This window comes from Fukomys damarensis, unplaced genomic scaffold (genome assembly GCF_012274545.1).
Source record: "Fukomys damarensis isolate Sample0158 unplaced genomic scaffold, DMR_v1.0_HiC HiC_scaffold_24, whole genome shotgun sequence".
NCBI lineage: Eukaryota > Metazoa > Chordata > Mammalia > Rodentia > Bathyergidae > Fukomys > Fukomys damarensis.
In genome coordinates, this window is record NW_022900936.1 from 11,533,473 (window position 1) to 11,543,495 (window position 10,023).

General features: G+C 45.8%; 1 protein-coding gene across 12 annotated transcripts in view; it reads left to right on the forward strand.

Moving 5' to 3' along the window:
- Positions 1–10,023, forward strand: part of Tiam1 (TIAM Rac1 associated GEF 1) — a 401,135-nt gene that overhangs the window by 195,639 nt on the left and 195,473 nt on the right. Inside the window, exon 1 of one of the 12 annotated variants that reach the window (XM_010608610.2) lies at positions 9,461–9,661. The exons of 9 other annotated variants lie outside the window; for them this stretch is intronic. The gene's annotated coding sequence lies outside the window, so the exon portion shown is untranslated. 2 more of the 12 variants (XM_010608613.2, XM_010608612.3) reach the window with 2 other exon arrangements.

Below are 10,023 nucleotides of genomic sequence, written 5' to 3' on the forward strand. Positions count from 1 at the left end.
ATTCCTATCAGTCTTATGTTATTCTTCTTTGCATTATCTAGGAGTTGTTGGATTGATTTTTCATAATCTCTTACTGTTTTTAAGAGACCTCTCTTTTCATGGTCACTGACTGCAATCTTATCTTCTATATCTGAGAGTCTATCTTTGCATTCTTTAATTCTGTTGCATACACTTTCAATAGAGTGTTTAATCTCCTGGATATCTGTTTGAATCTGTTTTATGGCTTCCATTTCTTTCCTATGTTGGGCATTTATTTTTTCCATTTCTTTCTTATGCTGGGCCTTCATGGCTTCTATCATGGTCCTGAGCTCATCTATTTTTTTGTCAGTTTCTGCTCTAGAGTCTCGAATCACGACTTCCATTTTGCTTACTACCTCTATGGTTATCTGGGAAATTATTTCTGTTTTGAATTTTTCTAGAGCCTGATTGATCTGTTTTGTTACTTCCTGTGCTTTGAGTTCAGGGTGTCCTGGTGGTTCACTATCGGCCTTTTCATCCTCATTTGCCCTACTGTTTGCTATTGGTGAACTGGAAGTCTGTCCTTGTGTCTTGCTTACGTGTTTTCTTTTTTCTTTTTGTTGTCGGACTGTCCTTGATTTAATCTCTGGATTATCACCCAAATCTTCCTGATATAATTGCGCCCTAGCTTCTGTGTCTCTAATGACCCACAGACATTCTCATCTTCATAACATCAGAGAAAACAGCTCATCAAATCAACGGCAATGCTTTACCCCAACTGATACAATCTGCAACATATTAAGATCAAGCACAACTTTGACACTGACCTCCGGTTGTAGTCACTAGTCTTATCACCCTTAAATCATTTGAATTAAATTGAAATCAAGAAGCAGTCCAGAACATGTCTGCAGTGAACAAAATTACAATATAGTGTATTACCATTTAATGGCTCAGACAGAGAGAGGATGCAAGACCCCTGATCTCAGTTAGCTGATGGCTGAACCCCAATGACGCTGACTGACCTCGGCCTGCAAGGCCCAGATTGAGTTCCCCAACCTTCTGAATGGTTGAACTCCACAACGTTCTATTACAGTTTTCCCACGCCCTTTCTTTAAAGATGTTCAAAGTTGGGAACTCAGAAAAAATACCCTTGATGACAACCTCTGTCTCTGCAGAGTGGGTCCAAAGACTGGCACAGTCAGGAGGTCTGAGAGTGCCGGGCGGGGGGGCTTACGGGGGTTCAGGGGCACCCGCGGGGCTACCTTCCTGGTGCTTGAGTGATGGTGGCTGGGTCAGGAGCTGGCATGGTTCTCCTTCCCGCGGTGGATCAGGGCCCAGTCTACTTCCTCCACCATCCTTTTTAACGACTCAGTTATATTCCACCATGGGAATATACCACTGTACATTTTGCTTATGTGTTTATCTGTCAGTGGGCACCGGGGTTGTTTCTACCTTTTGGCTCTTGTGAATAAGGCTGCAACAAGTGTTTGTGTTCAAGTGAAAATGACAGTGTTCTGCAGCATAAGTGGAGACACATTTTAATTTGTTGGGGTCCCAACGACAGAACTGAGGGAGATTTGTGCCTGGCCGCGCTGCTGCCATGACACCTTGGACACATGTGAATCTACCCGGTGTCCCTGCCAGGCTCTCCCGTGGTTGCTGACGGGCCATTGCAGTCTGTCCTGAAGGATACTGGCTGCTGGGGCTCTCTCTGCCTTCTGCCCCTGGTTTGACTGTGCCCATCCTCTGGTTCGCTGAGCCTCTGGTTTACTTGCGAGCCAAGCACTTCCCTTGCACCAACTTATTATGGTAGTTTTATGTAGGGAATTTTGTATGTGTTCTCTGAAGTATGTTCAGACCCCAAATGTGTACACATGTACTGCATTTAATGTCAAATTTTATGGAAAAGATTTTAAGGGGGTAACTGAGTGGTAGAGCACAGAGCAGATTTATTTCAGTAGCTCTAGGTCAAGAGGGTGTTGCTTTTATTTACTCTGTGAACCTGAGCAGTGACTTCAGCTGTCTGACCTCAGATAAATAATTAATATATGAGACTCCCTTTCTGCTCTTACAGTCATGGGCTGTGGCTCTTCATGTGGCCCTTATATCAGAGGTCCCTAAGCCCTGCACTATGGACCGGTACCAGTGTCCATTGCTTGTTAGGAACTGGGCCACACTGCAAGAGGTGATGGGGTGAGCATTGCTTTGTTGTATTTACAGCTGCTCTGGGCTGTTTGCTTTAGTGCTTGAGCTCTGCTTCCTTTCGGCTTCGATTCTCATAGGAACATGAGCCCTGCTCCGAACTGTGCTTGTGAGAGATCTAGGTTTTGTGAGCGATTTAGAAAATTTTGTGAGGGAATCTAGATTTCCTGCTCCTTTGAATTATCCTGACCCCCTCCCCTCCTTTTTTTTGGGAAAAATTCTCTTCCACGAAATCAGTCCCCAGTGCCACAGTGGTTGGACCACTGTCTTAGGCTACCACAGGGAGATTTTGAGATATTTCTGATTGCAAAAACCTTTACGTTAGGGAAAGTGTTTCCAAGTGCTCCTAAAGACCATAAAAAGCTAACGTCCATATTTTCAGATGGGAAGGCAAGACAAGTAATTCTCATTAGCATGTTTCCCAACCATTATTCATAAGAAGTCGTTTAATTTTAATTGATGATATGCCTGTCACAATCCGAGAACACTGTGCTGTGTCAGGTATGACCGATAGGTCATAGGTGCGGTCCTTTTCATTGCCGTAATACCCAAGTTCTTGGTGTCTCCTTCCTATCCTTCATTTTTTAACTCTTTTCCTTGCAGTATTCTATAATGTGTTTTGGCCTGGAAAATATGAAATGACAGTTACTGCTGTATTTTAATGTGAAGCAAAAGTCAAAACTATTTCAGCCCATGATTAGCCAAAGCATATCTGCTGAATTGGTTAGCCTTGGTTAGTGTCAGCGGCCTGTGTGATCCTCTCCTAAGGTGGCCTGATAACGCCTGACAATAGGGGCTTTGCAGAAGACATAAGGATCAGTTCTTTCCAGGGTCTGGAGGACTCTGGGGTCTGTCTGTGTCCCTGAGGTCTTGGAGGGGCCCCTACTGTCCCATCCAGCATGGACCTTGTGCCTGAACTGCACTGCACCCGTGATCAGAACAGCACGATTAGCACACAAGCATCATGAATGCTGAGCTAGTCTGAGATACCGGCTTGGCTGATTTCCTGATTGAAAAGAGTCTGGGCATGTTGAGTGTTCCTTCTCCTTTGGAGAAAGCATTGGGCACGTGCCCAGGACAAAGCCTGTGAATGCAGGCCTCCCCTGGCAATAGTCATCTCTCTCCCCTGCCTGTGTACAAAAGGCTCGCTCTCAGTCATTGATCCGCTGGTTGGTGCGGGCTGGACCTGAACCAGGTCCTCCTCTTAATTCATGGCTTTGCCTCTCCTGTGACCAGATGAGGCCACCCCCTATGAAATGCTCCCTAGCCCAGCTCTTTCAAGGATCATAAGCTTCAGCCGCCCATATACTTTGGGAGAGAGGGTAGGACTGAAGTTAGAAGCTGGCCTCATATCTTCTTGTCTTAGTTATTCTGCATTCTTACATTCAGTGCCAGTAACAATTAGTATTGCTTACTGCTGCCAAGCAGCGAGGTTTCTGAAAGATCTCACTACAGGGAACCCTAGATGCTCTCCCCCCGCGAGCCACATGGACTCTTGTGCAAAGCACCTTGCATGCTAGGATCTGTGTGTGAGGTGGGGCAGCACCCGGCCCCGTATGGTTTGTGGTTTATTGCTGGTTGGTGCTCCTTTATGGTTCTTCCCTTGCCTTGTTAACTTTATCTTGTAGATGTATTTCCTCCTTCTCCCTTTGCCCTTCCGGTTACAGATCCCTCGAGTGTTACGTATGTGGCCACCCATCATGAAACCCTGACTTTGGTGTGTTAGTCTTTCTTCTTCAAGGAAATTAAAATGGGAAGATTGAACTAGGAAGCCAGAGAAAATTAAATCAAACAACATGCTTTGATTATTGAGAAAATTGAAGCCTGTAGATTTTAAGGAACTGGCCACACAGTCACTGCTGTGCCTTCTGGGAATGGCATTAAAAAGGCCATTAGAGTTTTCTTGACCCCTTTTTGACAGATCTTATTTTTTGAGGAATATCTCTGCATAGTTGTCAGTTTTCAGGGAGAGCAAATTATGTAGAATCTCTACGTCTGCTTGGCACAAGATGTAATTTGAAGCTTGTGAATATTCTTGTATCAAATCAAATTTAATGAGGGCTGCACTTCAAGACATCACCTGGCAGAGAGAAACTTGTTTGTGTCCTGTCTCGGGGAGAAGGAAGGCCTCAGCCAGGGCTAAATCAAAGATTTTCTAACGCGGTCTTCTTTCTGAGCAGATCCTCAAATTCTCAAGCATGGGAGTGAGTGGGTGGAATTAGTCCATACTGAAACCTCCAGTCAGTTTCAGATAGTAAAAAAATCTGCTTTTGACAAATCAGTTTGTAGCTAACTGCAAAATGTATTCCTGAGAAACTACCTGAGTTGGCACTGTGACTCCATAAGATTAATGGGGTCTGTGCATGAAATTGCAGTTTTGCATGGGAAATGGTGTTTTCTGTTGGATTCATAAAAGTTGACTGTCAGTTAGCCCCCCCACCCCCACCCCCACCCTACCTTGGACGAGGAGGGCGGGTCTCCCCAGCCTCGAAGCTGATTGGCTGTTGCTAGGTGTTGCAAATGGTGTGTAGGGGCCCACTTTTTTTTACCTTTTTCTGGGGAGGTCTCTCAGCTCCCTCTGCCAGCTGGACAGAATGGGATAAGCTCCCCAATGGGCACTGGCATCAGATTTGCAGATTTTAGTTCAGTTAATTGTCATGCTGGGGTGAAACTGCCCAAATTTCTGAGGAGTTGGTTCTGAAAGCCTTTGGGCAGAAATCCACAGGACATTTGCTTAAGGGTGACATTGTTGTCCTTCAGAACACACTTTGAAAGGAATTTGAAGTCAGCTGTTACACACACCCGCATCCACACACTGATACACGCTCACACACTAGCAAGCTAAACATTGAGTTAAAAAAAATCTTTAGGGAAAACAGGCAAACTCCATAGTTTTTTGTGGGTATAAGTTCAACTGACAGAGGGGAATAGAGAAATGTAATTTTTTTCTCCAAATAGTAAATGCTTTTCATTATGCTTATCTCCTCTGTCTGCTTAGCTAGCTCTTGTGTTAGTATCCATTGATGAATGGGGTGCAGTAATGAATGCCTGTAATCTGGGAGGCTGAGGCAGAAGTATCACAAGTTAGCATGGGCAATTTAGCAAGACTCTGTCTTTTTGTCTTGTTTTATCTTGTTTTTCTGAGATGGACTCACTATGTAGTTTAGTCTGTCCTTGAACTCACTATGTAGCCCAGGTTGGCCTCAAACTCATGGCGATCCTCCGTTCTCAGCTTCCCAGGTGCTGGGATTACAGACCTGCCTGCACCATCATGCAGGGCTAAGACTGTGTTTTTAAAACAAAACAAAAGCCAGGGATATAACCACAGTGCAAAGGCCACAAAAGAAAAAAAATCCATTGATGATACAAGGGTGATGATGATTCAAGGGTGTCGTGGCTTCCAGGGTTTCACATGCATTCTTATATCTGTCCTTTCACTTTAGGTAATGTATGTTTGTTTTTGTGACTTGGGTCATTTAGTGTGGTTGCCATGTTTACCCCATTTTGAGCAACTGTAAGAACAGTTGTGCACCCCTGCTAGTGCAGTTCCTCTGTGCAAGAACTCTGTTGCATGTGTAAATTCATTGCTTTGGATTGAGATCTTATGATCCGATTTTCTTTTCCTAAATTCATATTTTTTTTGGTGCGAGATCGAATTCGGGTCCTTGTACTTGCAAGGCAGGCGGCAGAACCAGTAAGCTAAATCCCTGGCCCTGTTTTTTTTTTTTTTTTTTTAAATAAACAACCAATGGGGGTCGATCCTCCGTTCTCAGCTTCCCAGGTGCTGGGATTACAGACCTGCCTGCACCATCATGCAGGGCTAAGACTGTGTTTTTAAAACAAAACAAAAGCCAGGGATATAACCACAGTGCAAAGGCCACAAAAGAAAAAAAATCCATTGATGATACAAGGGTGATGATGATTCAAGGGTGTCGTGGCTTCCAGGGTTTCACATGCATTCTTATATCTGTCCTTTCACTTTAGGTAATGTATGTTTGTTTTTGTGACTTGGGTCATTTAGTGTGGTTGCCATGTTTACCCCATTTTGAGCAACTGTAAGAACAGTTGTGCACCCCTGCTAGTGCAGTTCCTCTGTGCAAGAACTCTGTTGCATGTGTAAATTCATTGCTTTGGATTGAGATCTTATGATCCGATTTTCTTTTCCTAAATTCATATTTTTTTTGGTGCGAGATCGAATTCGGGTCCTTGTACTTGCAAGGCAGGCGGCAGAACCAGTAAGCTAAATCCCTGGCCCTGTTTTTTTTTTTTTTTTTTTAAATAAGCAAAACCAATGGTGGTTCTATATGTTGGGCTAAGAAGCTGGAGATTTAGGAAGGACAGCGTGCCACCCCACTTGGAAAGCAGTGTGTGGAGGGCTCCTGCCAGGCTGTGTCGGGTCAGCCCTTCTGTCCAGGTTTTTGAAACCTGCCAGCCACTGGTGTAATCAGCAGGTGTTGAGTGTGAATCGTGTCCCTGCAGGTTCTGCTCTCTTGACCTCTTGTGAGTCATGGGAATTCTCCAGAAGTCCCACAGGGGACTCTATTCTTAGGCCCAAGAAATGGTGGGTATGGACTCAGTTCAATCTGACAGGCATTTATTCAGGACCTAGCATGGGTGCCTTCAAGACGATTCAGGATGAGCCAACAACTGGGCATGGTGTGCTCCTGTCAGTCTGGAAGGATGAGGCGGGAGGATCACAAGTTGGAGCCCAGCCTGGGGAATTTTGCAAGACTCTATCTTGAAATTTAACAAAACAAAACAAAACAAAACAGCAACAACAAAAAGAGGGGTGGGAATGTAGCTCAGTGAAAATTCCCTGGGTTCACTCAGAAATGTGAACCAAAGCATGATCTTCTGACATCCTCTGAGCAACACTGAGTAATGGTAGTAAGAAACCTTTTCTCTGATATTAAATAATATCCTAAAGAACTAAAAAAAGTCAGATGGCACTGCAGAGTTAGCAGAAACACTTTTTAGGATAGATAGCAGGATGATGGTCACCAGAGACTGGAAAGCAATGAGGGCTGGGAGAAAACGGGGCTAAACAGGGTAAGTTTTGGAGCCATATTACGCAGCAAGGTGACTGTAGTCAGTAGTGATTTATTCTATGCTTCCAAAGAGCTAGAAGAGCAAGGTTTGAATATTTCACTATACAGGGACGGTTCGCCGCAGCCATGGATATGCTAATAACCTTGATTGGATCATCCCCACAATGTATACATTTGTGGGACCATCCCCTTGTATCCCATTCACTTCTACAATTACAGTACATAATCTAACCAACTAAAACTCAACCTTCTTGACTTCTCCTTGGGTCTCGGGGAGACCAGAAACCCTTTGCTGGGCCGGTTCCACGGTGCTCACCTTCTCTTCCCCTAAGGAAGGCATGGCATTCTTTTGGATCCGCTGTGAGGAGATTAAACATCCTTCCGGTTCTGAGTGGAAGTGTTGCAGCGTACACTCGTGATTGTGGGAAGAGATGACTGACAGGGCCACTGCCCAGCTTCCTTTGTCTTTGTATCATTTGCATCTCTGATTGCTCTTGGGTGTCTCCTCCTCCCAACCCTACTGTCTCTGATTCTAAAGCTGATACCTGGGTATTGTGTCACCTTCCTCCACTGGCTTCCCAGTTGGTTGGTTATTTCATCCAAGGTCCGGCATTGGTCATTAGCCTAGCCAGTGAGTGACCTCATCATCCACTTTCCTCTGGGCTCCCACAGCTGGTTCTCAGCCATCAAATGCTGCACAGTGGAAAAGAAGGAGCAGTTTTATCTCATATTTTTACAAGTCCCTGGAGAGTCGTCTCATAATGCTGAGGATCCTCTGAGGGATAGATGAAGAGACGGTTGGTAGCAACCCCTCCAACTGAGGGTTTTCACCGGCAGCACTGTTGGCATCGGGCGTTGCACAGCTCTTGGTTTCCTAAGCCCTGGAGGACATTTAGCAGCAGCCTTAATGTCTGCCCCCAATGTGTGACCCTCTGAAGTATCTGCAGATATCGCCAGATGTTCTCTGAGGCAAAGTCACCTCTGGTCTGTTGGTTTGCTTATTTCATGTATTAAATGGCCATTCATTTTCTGCTTATGCCAACCTCTGTGCAAATTACCAAGAAAATAACTCGGGCTGGCATTTCTTTCTTCGTGTTGAAGACGTGTGCATTTGAGTCGAGTGAGTCACCCTGGTCTCCACCACGTTGATTCTGATGTTAGTTTCCTGGAAGTTCCTTCTTGGTGTGAACTCTGACTGGCTGGAGTCACTGTGCCTTCTTCTTTGGGTGTTGAGCTCCTATTTTTGTAGCCTGTGTCTTTGAGGAAAGCCTCTTGCAGTGTAGTTCAGTATCCGTGACTTTTGGCACAGCTATTAACCTTATGAAATGATAATGTGCTATTAATTTATCAATTTCACCCATGAATGCTTTAGCCATTTCACATACGGCTTCTCACTTGTCTCTTCAGATTTGCTGTTTTCTTAGATTGTGATCTCTTTCATTCTCTTGGGTCAGCCACCTGAGGCTTCATTTAACCACTGGCCATTTAAAGTTTTATTTCACAAAACTTCTTTTTTGGAAACCAAGGTCAGTTCCAGCAGAGGGATAGATAGCCATTAGATTGTTTTGTGGTGAACTTGAAGTTATCATGTTTCCTTTAAAAAATTGCTGAGGGGTGCCGGGGATGGTCCTGTGTTTGATCCCCAGTACCCCACCCCCCAAAAAAAAGTTGCTCAGGGGAAATCAAATATGTGGCAGCTTTCTTTTTAGGGAGGTGGCTTCAGGGAGGAGCTTCCAGTTAGTCTGAACTAAATTGGTAATTTTAATTTTTTATTTTATTTAATTTATTCATTTTTTGCTGCCAGGGATCGAACTCAGGACCTTGCACTTGCAAGGCAGGTGGCAGAATCACTGAGCTAAATCCCCAGCCCAATTTTAATTTTTTAATGCAGCATGGTGGGTGCTTGAGATTTTCTTCTGTTATTTTGTCTGTTATATTTTTATCTGAGGTACTTTGTAAAGGTTTTAAGGAGAAGGCAGTCAGTTGAAAAATTGATATATTTCTTTCCTGTCTGCTACTCTTTTAATACTTAGGATTTCTAGCCTTTAAAATCCTTTTAACAGCCCCCCCCGCCTCCATTTTGTGTAGGGTGACCAGGTTCAGTTATAAAACGGCCTGGGAGAAATAAATGTCTCCTGAGGATGCGGTGAGCAAGTCTGGGAGCCCCACTGAAGCCCTGAGTTCCTGGCACTGGGAAAGCCCAGGGCAGAATTGAACTGGAAAAGGAGGCGGAGAGGAAGGAGGAGAGGTGGGAGGAGGTGGGGAGGAGCAAAGGGCCCTCTGCTACACACCCCAACGGCCAGATTCATCAGATTCATCACAGCTCGAAACTTCCCAAGTGACACCCACTCCCTCGCCCGCAGCCCTGCCTCCGCGGCCGCTTCCCCTGGTCTGGGAAGTTTGGGAGATGTGAAGCCAGCCGGGCGAGCCATGTACGCCTCGGGAAGCGGGGGGTGAGCTTTCATTTCACGGTCGATCCGTCTGCCTCGGCTCGCGACCTCTTGGTGCTGGGGGGCCGGGGATCGGTGTGGCTCGGGAGGAGGACAGGTGAGACCCCGGGGTTGCGTCCTGAAGCCGGGGAGCTGCGCCCTGGAGCCGGGCTGGGGTGGCTGGCAGCGTTTCCACCCTGCGCTCCGGGCGCCGCGGCGGTGAAGGCTTGGGCTCTGCCGAGAGAGAGATTTGGGCTCTGAAAGCGTGATCTTTCAGGATCGCGGTCCTGGGATACCGGGTGGGAAGGCGGCTGGGGGATTGAGGCACCCACTGAGGATCCGTCCTGCCCGGGGCTGTCTCGCTGTGCGGGGGGGGGGGGGGGTTG